The sequence below is a fragment of the Crocodylus siamensis genome, chromosome 4 (assembly GCF_052110815.1).
Source record: "Crocodylus siamensis isolate JL-2025a chromosome 4, ASM5211081v1, whole genome shotgun sequence".
In the NCBI taxonomy this organism is placed as follows: domain Eukaryota; kingdom Metazoa; phylum Chordata; order Crocodylia; family Crocodylidae; genus Crocodylus; species Crocodylus siamensis.
The window spans coordinates 157,670,473-157,688,967 of NC_143398.1; positions in this window are offsets into that span (position 1 = coordinate 157,670,473).

An 18,495-nucleotide genomic window follows, 5' to 3' on the forward strand; every position below is an offset into this window, starting at 1 on the left:
TGGCACCATTCTTCCTAAACCCACAGAGTAAATCCTTCTGGAGTTTGACCACTACATCCTGCATCATCAAGGAGCTCTCTGAAGATCTTGCATCCACATTCTGACCAGGACTAGCTAGGATCACAACTTGAGACACCATGCAAGAGACTGAAAGTTAAGGTAGTAGACTGGAAGTAAACTGAAAGTTAAAGAAGTAGACTTTAGATGCTTTCTTTTATACCAGCAAGAGAGGCATGAGCATCCCACACTCCTCCATACTTTCACTGGAAAATAAAAAGGGCTGTGTTCCAGAGAGTCTCAAGTAAAGTCCCTTGGGAGCTGAAGTCACTGGCCCTGGCACAGGCCTTCAGTGCTGAGCCAATATTCAGTGCTCAGTAGAAGTAGCAGGAATCTCCCCTTACACCTGGAATATACCAGATAGTTGCTGTTCCATAATCCCTACTGGATTAATAATCTACTGCAAACACCAGTGTATAGCAATTAGCAGTGAGGTGATGGCATCAGAGGGTTCAAGTTACAATCTGTCTGTTGGGGCGCCAGACAGCGTGCAGCATGATCCTATGATTCACTCCTGCTCTTACATAAACACAGAATTTATTCATAATTGCCTCCAGAGAAGAATCTGGAGGCATCTCTATAAGGAAAGCATTGGTCCCTAGCATCTGTATTTCTAAATGGCAGGTACTTTCCACTCAGATATGCTTAGCACACCCAAAGTACCCACTTCCCGAGGGACAGCATCACCCGAGGGATTAGCCAGAGAAATGCTGGTAGGATCATTTTAAGCAAACCTCTTCATTTAATCACAAGAAACAACTCTTTAAAGGCAATGTCAGTACAACCGCCTAGCCAGGGAGAAATATTTTGAAGATCTGATCTGTTTTAATGCTTAGAGCTTTAGACAGGGGAATGCATGAACAAATACATATCGTAGGGAGTCACTCCTTGCCCTTGTGCCAGTTCAGGTATTCTCTTTCCTCCCTGCCCCTGGGGAAAACAGGAGCCCCAGACTGGCCACAATTGAATAACTGTGTATTCCAGACTTGCTATATATACTACCTTTATAAAAGCCTACCTTAGTGATTTAGCTTGTGAGATAAATGCAACTCACTGACGTTGACAGCACTGCCTGGGGCCACCTTTACTCTTTAAAAGGGATGTTCAGAGCCTGATCATATGACCATCTGATGTCCAGTAGGCCATGCCTGCTACAAGGATTAGAAGGAACATGAATTGCTGGAATCAGTAGATTTGGATGGAGGTGGGAATTCACCTTTAAATTAAAGTTGGTGGCAGCTGTGATCCACTCCATTATATTCTACTTAAAAGCCCAATCCAAAACTCAGCAGCCATTGGGAGCATTTCTATTGCTTTCAATGAACTTCTTGATCAGGAACCAAACAGTTGGTAAACATTTCCACCTTCTCTGGACTTCCAGGGCACCTAGCACCTCACAGGATTTCTCCTTGATGCCTCAAAAATTACCAGTATGGCCCCTGATTGAGCAGAATCAGGAATTGCTGGGTCCTCCACCCATTTAGCAATAGAATCATTTATTGATGCTAAAACCTTGAAAAAGAAGCCAGTAGGTCACCTTTTGAGCTGACCTTCCAGCTGTAGGGACCACTCTCCTACTTTCCCTACATCCATGGTGGAAAGCAGAAAAATCCCATTTTTGGCACTGGAAGTCATTCACTACTGAGCTCACACGGTGCAGCATGTGCAGACAGATGTTGAAAACCTTGCCACCGTCACTGCCTCTGATACACTCCATGTACAGAACAGCTACATTTAGATTCAATCCTGCAAAGACATATCTGTTACCTTAGGGCAGATCCAGCCAGTACAGGATTAAGAGCATGTGGGGGAGAAAGAGACTGGGATTTTTTGGCCGTTTTCTGAAAAAGCCTTCTGTTACTTGGCAGACCCTTGCTTTCACTTTGATACTGGGACCAGGTGGTGTTCCCAGGAAGCAGAGATCAAAGCTTCTGGGCATGGCTTCAACAAAGGTATATTACTTCAATCAGGGAAGCTTTATTATTACACTGAGAAACAAAAGGGTTCTTCTTCAATAAAGGGAGTCTGAGTAATATCTCTTCGGGGCAGGGGGGAAGCGCGGGAGTCTTTTGCAGTACTCTCAGTCAACATGTTTTACATCCTTGGTCAAATAATAAGTGAGTCACCTGACAACAGATTTAAAAGCTGCAAAGGTGCAGTCGCAGGAGCACGTGATGCTGTTAAACTGCCTCTTGCAGTAGCTTGTGGTTGGCATAGGTACTAGCGATGGAGTCCTCACCTCAAGCTACCACTGCTTGCTATCCCGTGTTTCTAGCGTGAAACTATGGACTAAATTCACTTCTGATGTAAAGCGTCTGCTGGCCTGTCTCTATTCATCACAAATGTCATTAGGTGCTTGAAGCTTTTTTCTGCTCTTCTGTAATCGTGTGGCCTGCAGTGCTCATATCATCAATAGAGTCTGTTATGGGCCCATAAGCCCAGCATGGTTAGGGCAGGCCAGTGGCATGGAAGGGAGTGATGTGGCCAGCATTCATGCCCAGCCTCCCATTACTCCTAGCCTGACCTGCTTACAGCTGAGTCCACTGGAGACAGCTTTCAAAAACAAAGGTCCAACTTGCACCTTCATAGCTTAAATCAGGGGCCAGCAATGTTTTTGAGCAGTGCCAAAAACACATGTAAGCTCGACTTGTAAGGTTTTGGGGTGCCAGGGGAAGACAGAGGAGGAGCTGCAAGGGACCCAATCCTTGTTGTGGCAGTGCAGCCCCACCCCCATCCCCATCCCTGGCATCTGCCCCAAGGCACATGTGCCAAGGAAAATGCCTTTGCATGCTAAATTCTGGCACCTGTGTCGGGGCTTGCCTACCCCTGCCCTAAATACTTTTTCATTGCACCCTTCACCACTGGAGTCCTGTGCTCAAATCCCACTGTGACTCCCCCCACAAAATGGAGGGTTAGTCTTAGTACATGGCTTGGCAAACTTGGGGGTATGCTGTGTCTACAAGGTTTTGACCCATCTCAGGGGTGGAGGGAAGAAGGTGCCTCTTACCTACAGACTAAATTGTGCAATGCTTTTTGTAAATTCAGGCTGTGATTCAGTGACCTTGGTAAGAATGCCCAAGATGCATGTGGAGTATATATGGGAGGGGTAGGGAGCTGCTGATCCAGTTAAGCGTGTATCAATAGAATTGTATAGGACAGCCATCAGTAACCTACAGGCTGTCAACTGGATCCAACCTGCAGAGCCATGTGATTCAACCCACAGACCTGGATCTTCAGTGGCATTCAGCAGCGGACAGCTGTAGCAGAAATCACTTCCCTGTACAATCATGGAGAAAAGTAGCAGTGGTGGGTACCTTCCCCATGCCACCATGGGGAAAAGTGGTGGCTGTGGCTGGTTCCTTGTGTCTGCCTGCCTCCCCATCTCTGACCCAAACTGGGTCACTCTGGCATGTAGCATAGAAAAGGTTGCTGCCTGTTGCCATAGGAGGACCACAATATTAGAGTAGCAGTGGGCTGAAGGTTCAGACCGGAGGGTATTAGTAGAACTTCATGAAGATCCTGAGACTGAAATACTAGCGGATTGGCCAGAACTGACCTTTTGAGTACATTATAGATAGCTCACTTTCATGAGCAGTAAATACACACAACATTGTTGAAATGATCAAAAAGCAAGGCATTTGTTTTGTATAGTATCCCTTGCAGGAAAAGCATATCCTCTGCCTCTCCTCCCAAGTGATTGCAGATAAAATAATAATCACATATTGTATTCCTGCTTTCTGAGTATCACAGAATTGCACAGGTGTTAGGGATAGAACCTGCCCTTTGTACAATAAGATAGAGTTAAGCAATGGGGTAAATTGTTAGTGTTTTTGGGTAGGTCTGTGCTGCAAATAGAGGCCTCACTGCAGCACAGGGAGATGATAGATTGAATCCTGCTAGTTTAGGAATCAGAAGTGTGCTAACAGCTACCAAAGATGCAGTAACAGCATAAGCTTCAGAGCCAAATTAGTGCCCAGGCCAGTTCAAACTCCAGGCCTCTGTGGCTTTCTGGAACTCCAGGTCTGCTGTATGCTTTTTGGAAGTGAGGGATCTGGGCTTTCTGGCCATGTCCTTAGTGGCTGTGACAGGAAGCCTTAGAACAGCTGTGAAAGGTGCCTGCATTTTTGCTTTGCAGTATTTCGTTTGATGTTACACCTACTGGATCAAAGGAAGTTTTGCTACTGGGTGCAGGATCAGGCACGTATATCCTTCATATGGGGTGGGGGGAGAGGGGGCCCTGTTTCTGGACTCTTCCTACAGTTATCTGACTAATAGGGTTTGGCATAATCGTCCACCCTGCATTATCAAGCATATAATACCACATACATATTAGCTCTGACTCAGAAAATTTCATCAATCTTTTTTGCGTTGGCATGGATGCTTTGTATGAATATGTGTGATGGAAAGAGGATTGGAAATGCAGCCTGGTGGCATCTGTGCCATAAAGAAGAGTTATAAGCATCTTAGTTAAAAGGCTAGGTACCATCTTATCTCTGTTCATTATTCATCCCCTGGCAGTGGAGACAGACGGCAAAAGTTGGGCTTGAAGAACTCTGGGAGACTGCGTAGTAAAGGGGAGGAGGGAAGGGTGAGTGGTGAGCAGGGACCACCCACAGACACTGGTGATGGTATTGGCAGCTGGGGGGGCAGGTGACAAGCGGCAACCACCCATAGAAGCCGGCAGTGGCTTTTGTGACAGCCAATCTCACGTGCCCTGCCATGCCCCCACTACATGTTGCCTATGGTCCCAGGCCAGCTTTTTGCAACTCATCAGATTTTAGAGTCTGTGGGACTACTTGGGCTTGAGTGTTTCACTGGAGACTTGGGCCTGATCCTAAGCCTATTGCTATAAATGCTAGGGCTGTGTGAAGCTTTGGTACCTGATTTGATTTGGTGGAGATTCGGCCCAATTCAATGGCCGAATCTCTGAATCCAAATTGAATCAGGAGACCCTTTCATCTCTCCAAATTGAATCAGAACCCTCTGAATCGATTTGGAGAGATTTGAAAAGAGCCATAAACACAGCTTTAAATATTTTTTCTTCATACCTCAAGGCGTCTTGTGAATGCTGTAATGCTGGGGCGCATGAAGTGTCCCTCAGGAGCGTGGGGGGCTCCCCAGCACGCTTGGCAGCAGACCCAGAAGTGGACCAGAAGCACTTCCTGTCTACTTCTGGGGCCACTGGGGAATGCACAGGGGGGCACCTCCACACCCCCTCACTCAGCAACTGGTGTCTCCTGGGTCTGGGGTAGCACTTCTAGTCTATTTCCAGGTTCACCTCCGAGCACACAGGGGAGGGCCCTGTGCTCCTGTTCACCTCCGAGCACACAGGGGAGGGCCCTGTGCTCCTGTGGGACGCTCCATCCACCCCAGCATTGCAGCATTCACAAGCCACACCTGGTACCTCGAGGCATGTAGAAAAAACATTTAAAGCTTTGCCTATGGCCAAATCGTTGATTCTATGAGCCAGCATCAAATCTTCAGATTCAAATTCAGCTGAATCGAATCAGGGACAATGATCCGAATCAACAATGCGAATCACTGTCCCCGATTCGGGCTGAATCCGAATCAAATACAGCCTGTTTCACACACCCCTAATAAATGCTAGTTTTTCCCAATACTTATTATTCCTGTAGTGGTTAGAGGCCTGAGCCATTGTAACAGATGCTGTGCACACATAGAGTAAGGGACAAGATGGACAAAATATGGGAAGGAGAAGGGAGGGGCAGTAGCTTCCCAGCAGATCAGCAGTAAACCCTGGAACAGAATCACTTCATGCGCCCCAGCATTACAGCATTCACAAGACGCCTTGAGGTATGAAGAAAAAATATTTAAAGCTGTGTTTATGGCTCTTTTCAAATCTCTCCAAATCGATTCAGAGGGTTCTGATTCAATTTGGAGAGATGAAAGGGTCTCCTGATTCAATTTGGATTCAGAGATTCGGCCATTGAATTGGGCCGAATCTCCACCAAATCAAATCAGGTACCAAAGTGAATACTTAGTTTCCTAAGTATTCACCTGGTTTACCCATGGGACCCCAGCGCCTTTATTGCTTCAGTGTGCTATGGATCTAGGCCTCCAAAGTGTAGAGCTGGAGGAATTTGTGAAGGTCAGGATTTTCATCCAGGGTGCATGGCCATGCTTCTCCTGTAAAGGCCATCCCTTTTGTCCTGACAGACAGTTCTGTGCTGCTCATTAGAATGTTTTGTTGGGTTTTTTTTCAAGGATGGAGTTAATTCTTATTAATTTTTGAGGCAAAAATAACATGACTTTGTTTCCTTCCCTATTTAACTGTCTTATCAAACTTCCTGTGAACCACTTTGATGTTTTGGGCGTGCCGCCACTTAACAGCTGCTTATTTGGTGGAGGGTTTGCAAGGCACTCTGCAGACCATGGCTGGGGGAAGATTAAAAATATATCACAGAGCTCTGACATTTTACATCACACAAAACAGAGCAGATGAAAAGAATGCAGCCCACACCCATCCAAAGAACAGCAGTCAGCCCATAGTCCTACCCTTTTTCTATTCCATTTGTCAAATTAATACTTTCCTTTTTTTTCCTTTGTTTTGTAAATTAGCTATGGATCAGGCAGTGCTGGAAAAGTCCAGTTTGTGTTGCAGGAATAAGGAGGTGTGCCTGAAGGAGAGACAAATCAACATAGAAGTGGGAAGGAAGAAGCATTTTCCTCTTTGAGGATTCCCACACACTGTGTGTAGCAGGGCAGCAGGGGTTCCTAGAGCAAAGAGGATGGAACAGATCCTACCCTGACATTATCCTGCTCTGGCATTCCAGCCCCTGAACCAAGCCAAGGGACTTTACAGCCATCTTTGCTTCCTGGGTGGTGATGGTCATAGTTTCATAGTTGGTAGGGTCGGAAGGGACCTGAGCAGATCATCAAGTCTGACCCCCTGCCATGGCAAGAAAGAGTACTGGGGTCAAATGACCCTGGCAAGGTGTTCATCCAGCCTCCTCTTAAAGACCCCCAGGGTAGGAGCCTGACAGCTAGCCGCCCTGACTGTGAAGTAGCGCCTCCTGATGTCTCATATGAATTTACCCTCTGCCAGCTTGTGACCATTATTTCTAGTTGCTCCTGGTAGTGCTTGGGGGAACAGAGACTCCCCCACTGCCTGCTGGTCCCCCCTGACTAGTTTGTAACAGGCCTCTAGATCTCCTCTCAGCCTTCTCTTGTGGAGGCTGAACAGGTTCAGGTCCCGTTGCCTCTCCTCGTAGGGCCTGCCCTGCTGCCCCCTGATCATGCGAGTGGCCCTCCTCTGGACCCTCTCCATGTTGTCCACATCCCTCCTGAAGTGCGGTGCCCAGAACTAGATGCAGTACTCCAGCTGCGGCCTGACCAGTGCTGCATAGAGGGGGAGGATCACCTCCTTGGACTTGCTCGAGATGCATCTGTGGATGCATGACAAGGTGCGGTTGGTCTTCCTGACTGCCTCCCCACACTGCCGGCCCATGTTTATTTTGGCATCAATAATGACTCCATGATCCTTTTCTGCTTCTGCAATGATGAGAAGGGAGTTCCCTAACCTGTAGGTATGGTGCTGGTTCTTCCTCCCTAGATGCAGCATCTTGCACTTGTCAGTGTTGAATCCCATCCTGTTCTTATCCACCCACCCCTGTAACCTGTTTAGGTCCAATTGCAGCCTATTCCTCCCTTCTAGCATGCCCACATCCCCCCACATGTCAGTGTCATCAGCAAATTTGAACAAGGTGCTTTTTACCCCCTCGTCCAAGTCACCAATGAAGATGTTGAACAGTGCGGGCCCGAGGACCAAGCCCTGGGGGACCCCACTGCCCACATCCCTCCAAGTCGAATAAGACTCGTCCACCACTACTCTCTGCATGCAGCCCTCCAGCCAATTAGCGACCCATTTGACTGTGTAGGTGTTGACACCACAGTCCCCTAGTTTTTTAATGAAAATGGTGTGAGAGACAGTGTCAAAGGCCTTCCTAAAGTCCAGAAAGACTACATTCACTGCTACCCCCACATCTAAGGATTTTGTGACCTGGTCGTAGAAGACCACCAGGTTGGTCTGACAGGACCTGGCTTGAATGAACCCATGTTGGTTGCCCCTAAGCATAATCTCCCCCGCTGGCCCCTCGCGGACATGTGCCAGGATAATTTTCTCAGAAAGCTTACCCAGGATCAAGGTAAAACTGACTGGCCTATAGTTTCCTGGGTCCTCCTTCCTCCCTTTTTTGAAAATGGGAACCACATTGGCCCTCTTCCAGTCCTCTGGTACCACACCAAAGCACCACGAGTGCTCGTAAAGCCATGCCAGGGGTCCTGCGATCACCTCTGCTAATTCCCTCAGCACCCTGGGGTGGAGATTGTGAGTACCTGCTGATTTAAATACATCCAGTCCCTCCAGAAGTTCCCTGACTAAGTCCTTACTGACCCGAGGCCTGGTTGCACCTCCCCTAGGGCCTATGGGGGTCCCGGTGGTGGGGGGGGCATGACCCAGTCCCTGCTCAGAAAAATGGAGGCAAAGAAATTGTTAAATAGGTTAGCTTTGCTGTCTGGTGCGATGACCAGATTTTCTAGCGTGTCCTGCAGACGCCCCATGTTACCCAGTACCTGCTTTTTGCCCCCTATGTATTTAAAAAAGGACTTCTTTTTTCCCAGTTCCAGCTCCGCCTTGGCCTTCCTGACCGCCCCCCATGCAGCCCCGAGCAACCGCAGTATAGTCCTCCCTGGTGATGGCCCCTCCCTGCCATTGGGTGTGCACCTCTCTTTTAGCTAGGAGACATTCCTGTATGCCTTTGGTGAGCCATGGGGGATTTTGGTCTGTGGTGTCTCTTCTGTTTATCCCCTGAAGATGCAACATGGAATTCCTACCAATTTATCAAATAAATAGTTTTTGCTTCCACTTGAGAATGACAAATGGAAGCAGTTTTCTTAAACCTTTTTACATTTTCATTCTTACTGTACTTTAGCATTCCCTGTGAGTCTAAAATAGTATTAATAAACAGCTTCTGTTACTTTACATTTGTGTTTGGTCAGCCTTGTATTAAGATCTGCAAAGCTGTTTTGTTTAAACTCCAGAAATAGTAACCATACATTAATCACCCCATATGATCCTGGTATAAGGCTGCTGCCATTTCATTTTTTAAAGAGGAATTGACCATAATTTATTTCTCCAGGTCACCAGTGTTAGGGCAGGGAGGGGGAATTGGTTCATTTCCATAAGCAACCTATTGTACATATAGCTGCAAGAAATAATTGTCTGTATTTATCAATGGTCTTCTCTGAGTCACCTTAGATCCTGAAGTAGCTCATTTTCACTGTCTTGCAACCTTCTAGCTGTTGTTTTCCTCCACATTGCTGTTACCTCAGGGTTTTTGTATCATATGCATAGAAAGGTCAGATGGACAGACTTCAGGAAGAAGAGGATACTTGAGTTCATCTCAGCCAGACCTTGGGCTGGCTTGGCTTTGCTTGGCCTTCTCCAGTTGTCAAAAATAACTATGGTAAATCCTTCCAGACCTCACCTTGCAGCCTTCTTTGGAGATGCTTGACTTCTGCGGAGGATCATGTCTGTTGACCGCTAGAGAGCTACTCTATTTCAGCTCAGAGAGGGTTTCCTTACCGTTGCATACTGTGCATGAATTTTTTTTATTTATGGATAATAACAATGAGTGAACTTATCTCTATCTATATAATTAGCTAATTGTCTGGAATCTTTGGGATGGGAAAAGTCCAGTGTTATGTAGGAACTTGTCTACACTGGGACTTTCCACATAGATGTACTTAAACCAATGTAGATGAACTAGTGCACAGCTCTAGTCTGGACCCTCACCTTAGTTTTAAGAAAGGCATCTTGAACAAACAGAGTTTAACTGGGTTTGAAATGAGGATAAATTCCACTGATGCAAGACGGTTTTACACTGGGGTGTGCAGTGGCACAGTGATGTTGGAGCAAAACACTTCTGTGTTGACAAAGCCCCGAGTGCTTGTTTATTACTGGTCTCTGTGCAGGGCACATCAAGGACCCACACTGGATATGATGGCCTGAAGAGAGAGCTGCTGATGCTATCAGACACACTACAGCACCAGCAAAATCAAAGTCAATGGAAATTGTTTTTCAGAGGAATCATGTAATATCTCTGCATTTGTATTTGTGTCAGAATTCACGGACAAGTTTAAGAGTATTGTAACAAACAACCCACTTTCTATAGCAACTGGGCCCTCCAGGACATCTCCAAGTGCCTTACACAGTGGAAATGGGAAAGCACTGAGTCGTGAATGTTTGTTCCGCTGATTGAAAGCAACATTAAAAAAGCAACACAGGATTTCAATTTGGCTTTAAAAGTGCCAATAGCAGTAACAATCCAATACTCACTGACAAAGAATTGCATCACTCTTGGACAAAGAAGCTTTTTAAAGCCTTTGGCTATAGGATGTTAAAAATACAGCAAGTGTCCTTCACCTCTCCCCTTTTTTTATCAAGGAAATTTAGCACTGGTGAAAGATATCAAATAGATGGAGGCTGCCATGCTCTGCTCCTGCATGGTTCAGATATGGCATAGGGGGTTGTTAAGCCAGCATTTATCAATATTAGCTTCTTTAGACCTGGAAGGAGGGGAGTTCAGTTCCTATGACCCCATCTGTCACTGGCCTCTCTGCTGAGTGCCAGCCATGGGGCAGATTATAGTATGAACACTTGCCACAAGGGACTGCACTGAAAATTATCACTTCTTTTCAAATTGGGCAGCCAGAAGCTGCCCGAGGGCAAGGACCTTGGGGCTAGATATGGGCTGAATTTGATATGCTAGTCTAGGAGCTAAAAGTCACATATCCTGTTTCCAAAACAGTCAATTCCCCCTTCCTCTATTACCATCCCAACTAGTGCTTTCCACTACTGTGTTGCATATAGTTCTTGGGTATTGTGTGCATCCCTTCTTCAATGCAAAGCCTGAAATACCTCAAAGAGGGGCAGAATTATAAGACACCAGAGTTGGGGCACATCCAGATGAGCACACACATACGGTATGAGGCACCGGAGACCTGTGTGCAGCACCACATACCACACCTGCTGCACATGCAGACATTCCCCATGCTGCTAATTTGCAGCATGGGGGAGGAGGTTTTGACACCAGGAGATCCACATATTGTGCTGCAGCTGTTTGTCCCCGGGGAAACGCACATTCCTACTCATGGGGACTCACTCTTGGAGTCTGACAAAGATAGTTTCATAGTTAGTAGGGTCGGAAGGGACCTGAGCAGATCATCAAGTCCGACCCCCTGCCATGGCAGGAAAGAGTACTGGGGTCAAATGACCCCAGCAAGGTGTTTGTCTACCCCCAGGGTAGGAGCTGGCACCACTTCTCTTGGAAGTAGGTTCCAGATCCTAGCCACCCTGACAGTGAAGTAGCGCCTCCTTATGTCTAGTCTGAATCTACCCTCTGCCAGCTTGTGACCATTACTTCTTGTCACTCCTGGTAGTGCTCGGGGGAACAGGGACTCCCCAATGCCTGCTGGTCCCCTCTGACTAGTTTGTAACAGGCCACTAGATCCCCCCTCAGCCTTCTCTTATGGAGGCTGAACAGCTTCAGGTCCCGTAGCCTCTCCTCGTAGGGCCTGCCCTGCAGCCCCCTGATCATGTGAGTGGCCCTCCTCTGGGCCCTCTCCGTGTTGTCCACATCCCTCCTGAAGTGCGGTACCCAGAACTGGATGCAGAACTTCAGCTGCGGCCTGACCAGTGCCACATAGAGGGGGAGGATCACCTCCCTGGACCTGATTGAGATGCATCTGTGGATGCATGACAAGGTGCGGTTGGCCTTCCTGACTGCCTCCCCACACTGCCGGCCCATGTTCATCTTGGCATCGATGATGACTCCAAGATCCTTTTCTGCCTCTGCACTGACGGAAAGGGAGTTCCCCAGTCTGTAGGTATGCTGCTGGTTCTTCCTCCCCAGTGCATCACCTTGCACTTGTCAGTGTTGAATCCTATCCTATTCTCATTCGTCCACCCCTGTAACCTGTCTAGGGCCGATTGTAGCCTATTCCTTCCTTCTAACGTGCCCACATCCCCCCACATCTTAGTGTCATCAGCAAATTTGAACAGGGTGCTATTTAGCCCCTCATCCAAGTCACTGATGAAGATGTTGAACAGTGCAGGCCCGAGGACCGAGCCCTGCGGGACCCTACTGCCCACATCCCTCCAGGTTGAAAATGACCCATCCACTACCACTCTCTGGGTGCAGCCCTCCAGCCAGTTGGCAACCCATTTGACTGTGTAGGTGTTGACACCACAGTCCCCCAGTTTCTTAATGAGAACAGGGTGAGAGACAGTGTCGAAGGCCTTCCAAAAGTCCAGGAAGACTATGTCCACTGCTACCCCTGCATTTAAGGATTTGGTGACCTGGTCGTAGAAGGCCACCAGGTTGGTCTGACAGGACCTGCCTCTAATGAACCCATGTTGGTTGCCCCTAAACATAACCTCCCCCACTGGCCTCGTGTGGACATATGCCAGAATAATTCTCTCAAAAAGCTTGCCCGGGATTGAGGTAAGGCTAACTGGCCTATAGTTTCCCGGGTCCTCCTTCCTCCCTTTTTTGAAGATGGGAACCACATTGGCCCTCTTCCAGTCCTCTGGCACCACACTAGAGCATCACAAGTGCTCATAAAGCCGTGCCAGGGGTCCCACAATGACCTCAGCTAATTCCCTCAGCACTCTGGGGTGGAGATCATCCGTACCTGCTGATTTAAATAAGTTCGATTCCTCCAGAAATTCCCTGACTAGATCCTCCCTGACCCTTGGCTTACGTGCGCCTCCCCTGAGGCCTGAGGGGGGCCCGTTGGGGGAGCTGGTCTCATCCCTGCTCAGGAAAATGGAGGCAAAGAAATCGTTAAATAGGTTAGCTTTGTCATCTGGTGTGACAACCAGATTTCCTAGTGTGTCTTGCAGGGACCCCATGTTACCCAGTACCTTCTTTTTGCCCCCTGTGTATTTAAAAAAGGACTTCTTGTTGTCCTTGATCCAGGAAGCTAGTCCCAGTTCCATCTCCATCTTGGCCTTCCTGACTGCCCCCCTGCATCCCCAAGCAACCACAGTATAGTCCTTACTGGTGACGGCCCCTCCCTTCCATTGGGTGCATGCCTCCCTTTTAGCTAGGAGATGTTCCTGGATGCTTTTGGTGAGCCATGGGGGCTTATGTGCCCTCCTGCTCCCTTTGATCCGTGTTGGGATTACCTCCCTTTGGGCTTGGAGGATCGTCTCCTTAAGGAGCAACCACTCTTCTTGGACACCTGGCTCCCCTCCCCTCCGCGACCTAAGTGCCTCCCCAACTATTCTCCTTAGCTCATTGAAGTCCACCCTCCTGAAATCTAGGGCTGCTGCCTTGCTGCAGGCCTTGGCCACCTGATGCTGGATGGTGAATTCCAGCAGGCGATGATCGCTGTCGCCCAGGTGGTCGAGCACCTGCAGCTCCCTCACCAGGTCGTCACCCATGGACAGCACCAGGTCCAACAAGGTGTCTCCCCTGGTGGGGCTGTGCACCTCCTGGGTTAGATAGAGGTCCTGCATTTGGGCTAGGAACCTATGTGAGCGGTCAGACCTGGCTGACTGCTTTTCCCAGAAGATGTCTGGAAAGTTCAGGTCACCCACGTCCTTTGACCTAACTACCTCCGTGAGCTGACTTAAGAATTCCTGGTCTAGCTCTTCCCCTTGGTTGGGTGGTCTGTAGTAGTCCCCTGCCGTTAAGTCTCTTTCCTCTCAGCTGCCTTGTATTCTAACCCAGAGCACTTCCGTGTACCCCTCCTCTGACTCTGTGCTACCTGATGAGGATGTGTATTCCTCCTTAATGTAGAGCGCCACGCCCCCACCTCTCCTTCCTATCCTGTCCCTCCTGTACAGCCTATAGCCCTTGATATTCACCGCCCAGTTATGCGTTGGGTCCCACCACATTTCAGTGAGCCCCACTATGTCTGGGTTGGTGTCAGCTAGCAGGAGGGTAAGTCTCTCCTGCTTGTTTCCCATACTATGAGCGTTTGTGTAGAGGCATTTGAGGCCTCCTGTGGATGTGTGCACTGGCCCCCTGTTGCTTACCTGTGTATATGTTCCACTCGTCAGTCTAGGCTGGGCTGTACTTGTGAGTGCTGCTTGGTTTAGCGGTCCAAGGCTTCCTCCTCCCTCATCTTCCCCTTCCCACGACAAGCCTAGTTTAGATGTCCTATGTAGCCTCAGGATAGTTACTTAACCTCTATGTTTCAATTCCTTAACTATGAAATGACAATAATACTTCCTTTGTCTGTTTAGAATGTAATTTGTTTGGGGCAGGCAATGTATCTTACTGTGTAAGCATATATCACCAAGCACAAAAGAGCCCTAATCTCAATGGGAACTTCTTAGCGCAACTGTAATATAAATTAAGAGTCATAATAAGTATCTTGAGTGTAGTAAAAAATTCTGGCTTTTGAGCATGTCAACAAATTGTGGTGAATTTTGCCATTAAAGGGAAATAAGATTTGACAAGAAATTACTTTCTAATAGAATACAGCAGCTTTTATGGGAAAAAGGTGACCTGTGCTGGCAGTTGGTTACATCCCAATGAATGTACAGTGCAAAACACCGTTTACACAGGAATGTGAAAGGAGGGGCATAAAACCCCAGTGACTGATGATAAATGAACTGCAAGAAGATTGTAGAGATTAAGGAGCAATAAGAAAGGAAGTTTATATGGTGAACAAATGGATTTCCTTATACAGTTGGATATTTCAAAAGAGTTAGCTAACAATGCAAGAATGTTAGGGATAATCTAAAAAGCATTTATGGGTATACAGAATATGGGTGTACAGAATAAATGGGTACCCATAAATGGGCTGATTCTCCTGAATGAATGAAAAAATATAATTTTTAAGAGAATACTCCTGCTCTCACTGAAACTGCTGGCAAAACTCCCTCTTTATTTCAGTGGCCCAAAATCTGTAACTGCAAGAAAAAAAAATATTGGGGGCATTTTGGGAAGGCAGCAAAGAATACCCAGTTGTGGCTGACAACCTCTGTGAGAGTTTTGTATGTGTAAACGCTGCAGGCTCTGACCCTCTAGCTCTTTTAAAGAGAATCCCATAATTCCAATGATTTTATAGTGATTCTGTCATAAAAAATATCAAATCTCTCAAGTAAAATCTGTTTTATAAAGATTCTGGATAAACAATAAACTCTGTATAGTATTGATCATAAACATGTCACAGAATGCTTTACTGAAATCCACAGTATAGTCTTAAAACAGTACAACAGTTACAATTAAATCATGTGCTTGTCTATGGAGATTTTTCCATGGCACACATTTATTATTAAAAGTAACTTGTTTTATGGTTGTACCTATAAGCAAAACCCAAATTTGCTCTCATTGTACTAGACACAAATGGAAGAAAGTTTGTACAGTTGTCCTTTGTGCCTTGGAAAATCTCTACCTATTGTTCAAGTTAAATGATTGTCCAGGAGTAAGGGAACAATTTACAACCCTAGGGGTATATCTACATGACATGTGGTAGTGCGTATTTGTGCAGTTTACTGCACAGTAAGCACGCACGTTTACATATGTGCGCGTTTACTGTGCAGTAAAAACCTTTAATCCCACTTGAATTTGCTATATGTAAATGCAAGTAACAAATTTAAGCGGAATTAGTTACTGCACAGTAGTGCATGTGTACACGCAACCCAGGACTGCCCAGCCACTAGCGGGCCAGCCTGAAGCTATTCCCAGGGCTGGAGGCTAGCAGCCTCTCCTGACCCAGGTCTGGGCTACCTCTATAGCAGCCCCTGTCTGCAGGCTTTAAAAGTCTGTGGACATTTTGAGCCCTGGGCCAAACAGACAGGGAGCCTGAGGGCACTGCAGGCCCCTGTGTCCCCCTGGGCAGGTCATATCATAGCTGTGCCTGCCTGCCAGCACCCCAGTACTGCTGCCTGGCACAACACTGCTGTGTGGCTGCCAGGACAGTGCCATCCAGGCCAGCAGGGTGCTGCAGGGTGAGGCACTGACCAGCAGTACCAGTGCCACCTCCCTACAACACACCTCCAGCAGCCTGCCCTGCACCTGCAAGTGCTGTGGGGCATTGCCACTGCCATGCAGCTGCCAGTTCTGGGTCGTGGCCCTGCACTGGGTGCTGCAGGCAGCTACCCAGGCCTCGTAGTACCAAGACAGCTGCACAGGGGCCCAGAGAGCTGGCACAGGACCCACCATGGCATCCTCCTCCTCACCCAGGCCCCCTGCCCACATCTGTACCCACGCTCATGTCCTCCATCCCGGCCTTCAACTGGACCAAGGAAGAGACTGGTAATCTCATAGCACTGTGGGGCAAAGCAGAAGTGCAGCACCTGTTTGAACAAGGCAGGCAGTCCAACGCCCACATTTCTGAGGCCCTGGGAGGCCAGACAACTAGTCAGCACAGTAGTGCTGCATAAAAGTCAAGACATCGCAGGCACAGTGGGTTGCCGTGACTGACCACAATCATTGATCTGGCCATGCCTGTAAGTCCATGGCCTTTATGTGGCAACTGATGACCATTCTTATGCATCTCTTCAGCAACACAGGTGGCCTGCCCAGGTCCCTGCCCCAGCCTGGCACCTCCAGTGACACATTACCAGAGGAGGGCCCTTCAGGTCTACAATGCCTCATCTTGCTGAAGCTCCCCAGCTGCAGCTTCCGCCAGCAGCTCAGGGAGCCCTGTTCAGGGCCTACCTCACCAGTTCTGCAGCCCCAGGGCCAGCCACAAAATGTGGCCAGGCATGACACTGCTGGCCGCCAGCAGAGCCAGCTCCTCCCTGTGACAGGGCTCTGGCTGGGCACCTGCATGGTGCATTCCTCCATCAGAGGACACTGACTGGAGCCAGATGCCATTGCTGCCAGCCATATCTGAGCAGAGGCACTGGCCACACCACCCCAGCCATGTGGTAAGGCCTGCACTGAGGGGAGGGCCCTTCCTGCCACTGGCCCCGGTCTCTTCCCCTGCCTCCCTTCCCCACCTGGCCTGCCCACACTCCCTTGGCCCCAGGTTCCCCCTGTCACAGCACACAGGGAGTGGGGAGACAGTGCCAAACTTTGTTGATGTCCTCCTCAGCAGCAGGAGGCAGGGACATGTAGCACAACCACAGGTAACCCTCCAGGCAGCAGCAGAGGTTGCAGAGCAGTCTAGGCCTGTCCCCTATGTCATCATAGCTCAGGGTCCTATACCAGGTGCACAGGTGCACCCAGGACACCATGGCAATCAGTAGCAGCAGGACATAGTGGGTCAGGCACCCCTTGGCCTGCTCAAACAGCTTCTCACACACTGCCCATGACACGCACACCATAGGCATGCTCAGAGCATAGCACCAGCACACTGAGGAGCTGGCCCTGGGCCAGCAGCCCAGATAGGCCCCATGTGGGGAGGGCCTGGGCATGGGCATCTCCTTGTCCTAGGTGTCTGGGAGCACCATGCCCCCTGAAGCTGGGCACTGGGGGCTGATGGCAGCACAGGAGGTAGGCTAGCCAGCCTGCAGGAGGTTGGGGAGAAGTAGGGAGTGGGGTCTGGAGCTGCAGCAGCAGTTGCTTCCAGGAGCCTGCCCTGGGAACAGTGTGGGGGAGGCAGGCTGCCTGCGGCCAGCACCCAGTGGCCCACCGGCCCCTGGGGAGTGAGTGGGGATGGGGGGTTCAGTCAGTGACTGCCTGGGCCTCAGCATGTCAGCCTGACTTATTACGGTCCCTGGGCACCCATGCACACCCAACCCCTGATGTGAGACAGGGCAGCACACGGTCCCTGGTACAGAGCAACAGAGCATCTTATCTCAGGAATGTTGTGAACTCTCACAAACAACTTCTGTCTCATGGCTCTACAGGACCTGCAGCTGCACACAGGGGAGAGGCTGCTCCTGGAAACTGGGATGTGGCCTCAGGGTCGCTGCCTCCCACATCCAGTCCCTGTGGATGCACCGGCTCCACCAGAAGGAGACCCAGGACAGGACCTTCATCATGGAGCAGACAGTGACAACATTGCAGGACTGGCTGGAGGTCTCATGGGCCTGGTGGGTGGAAAAAGTTGCCCACAAGGATGCATAGGACTGGTGCGAGGAGGTGAGGGACTGGACCAAGAAGGCATGGGAGCAGGTGGACCACTAGTTCTGGGCTGAGCCCCTGGCCCTCGAGTGCAAGCGGCTCCAGGTGCTGCAGGAACAGAATGCCATCCTGGGCTGGCCAGTGCAGGTCACAGATGACAACTGTCAGTTCCTGGACATCATTCTGGCCCTGGTGGTCACGTTCATGCCACCCACTGCCCAGCCCCCGACTAACCCTGCACGCTCCCTGGCAGACACCCATCACCCTACAGTAGGCCCCCTCCTAGGCCTGGGAGGAGGTCCTGCAGGTCCAGCTGCCAGGATTCCCTGGCCATGCCCCAGATGCTCCGCCACACAGCTACCCTGCCACCCCACCTGGGCCCCAT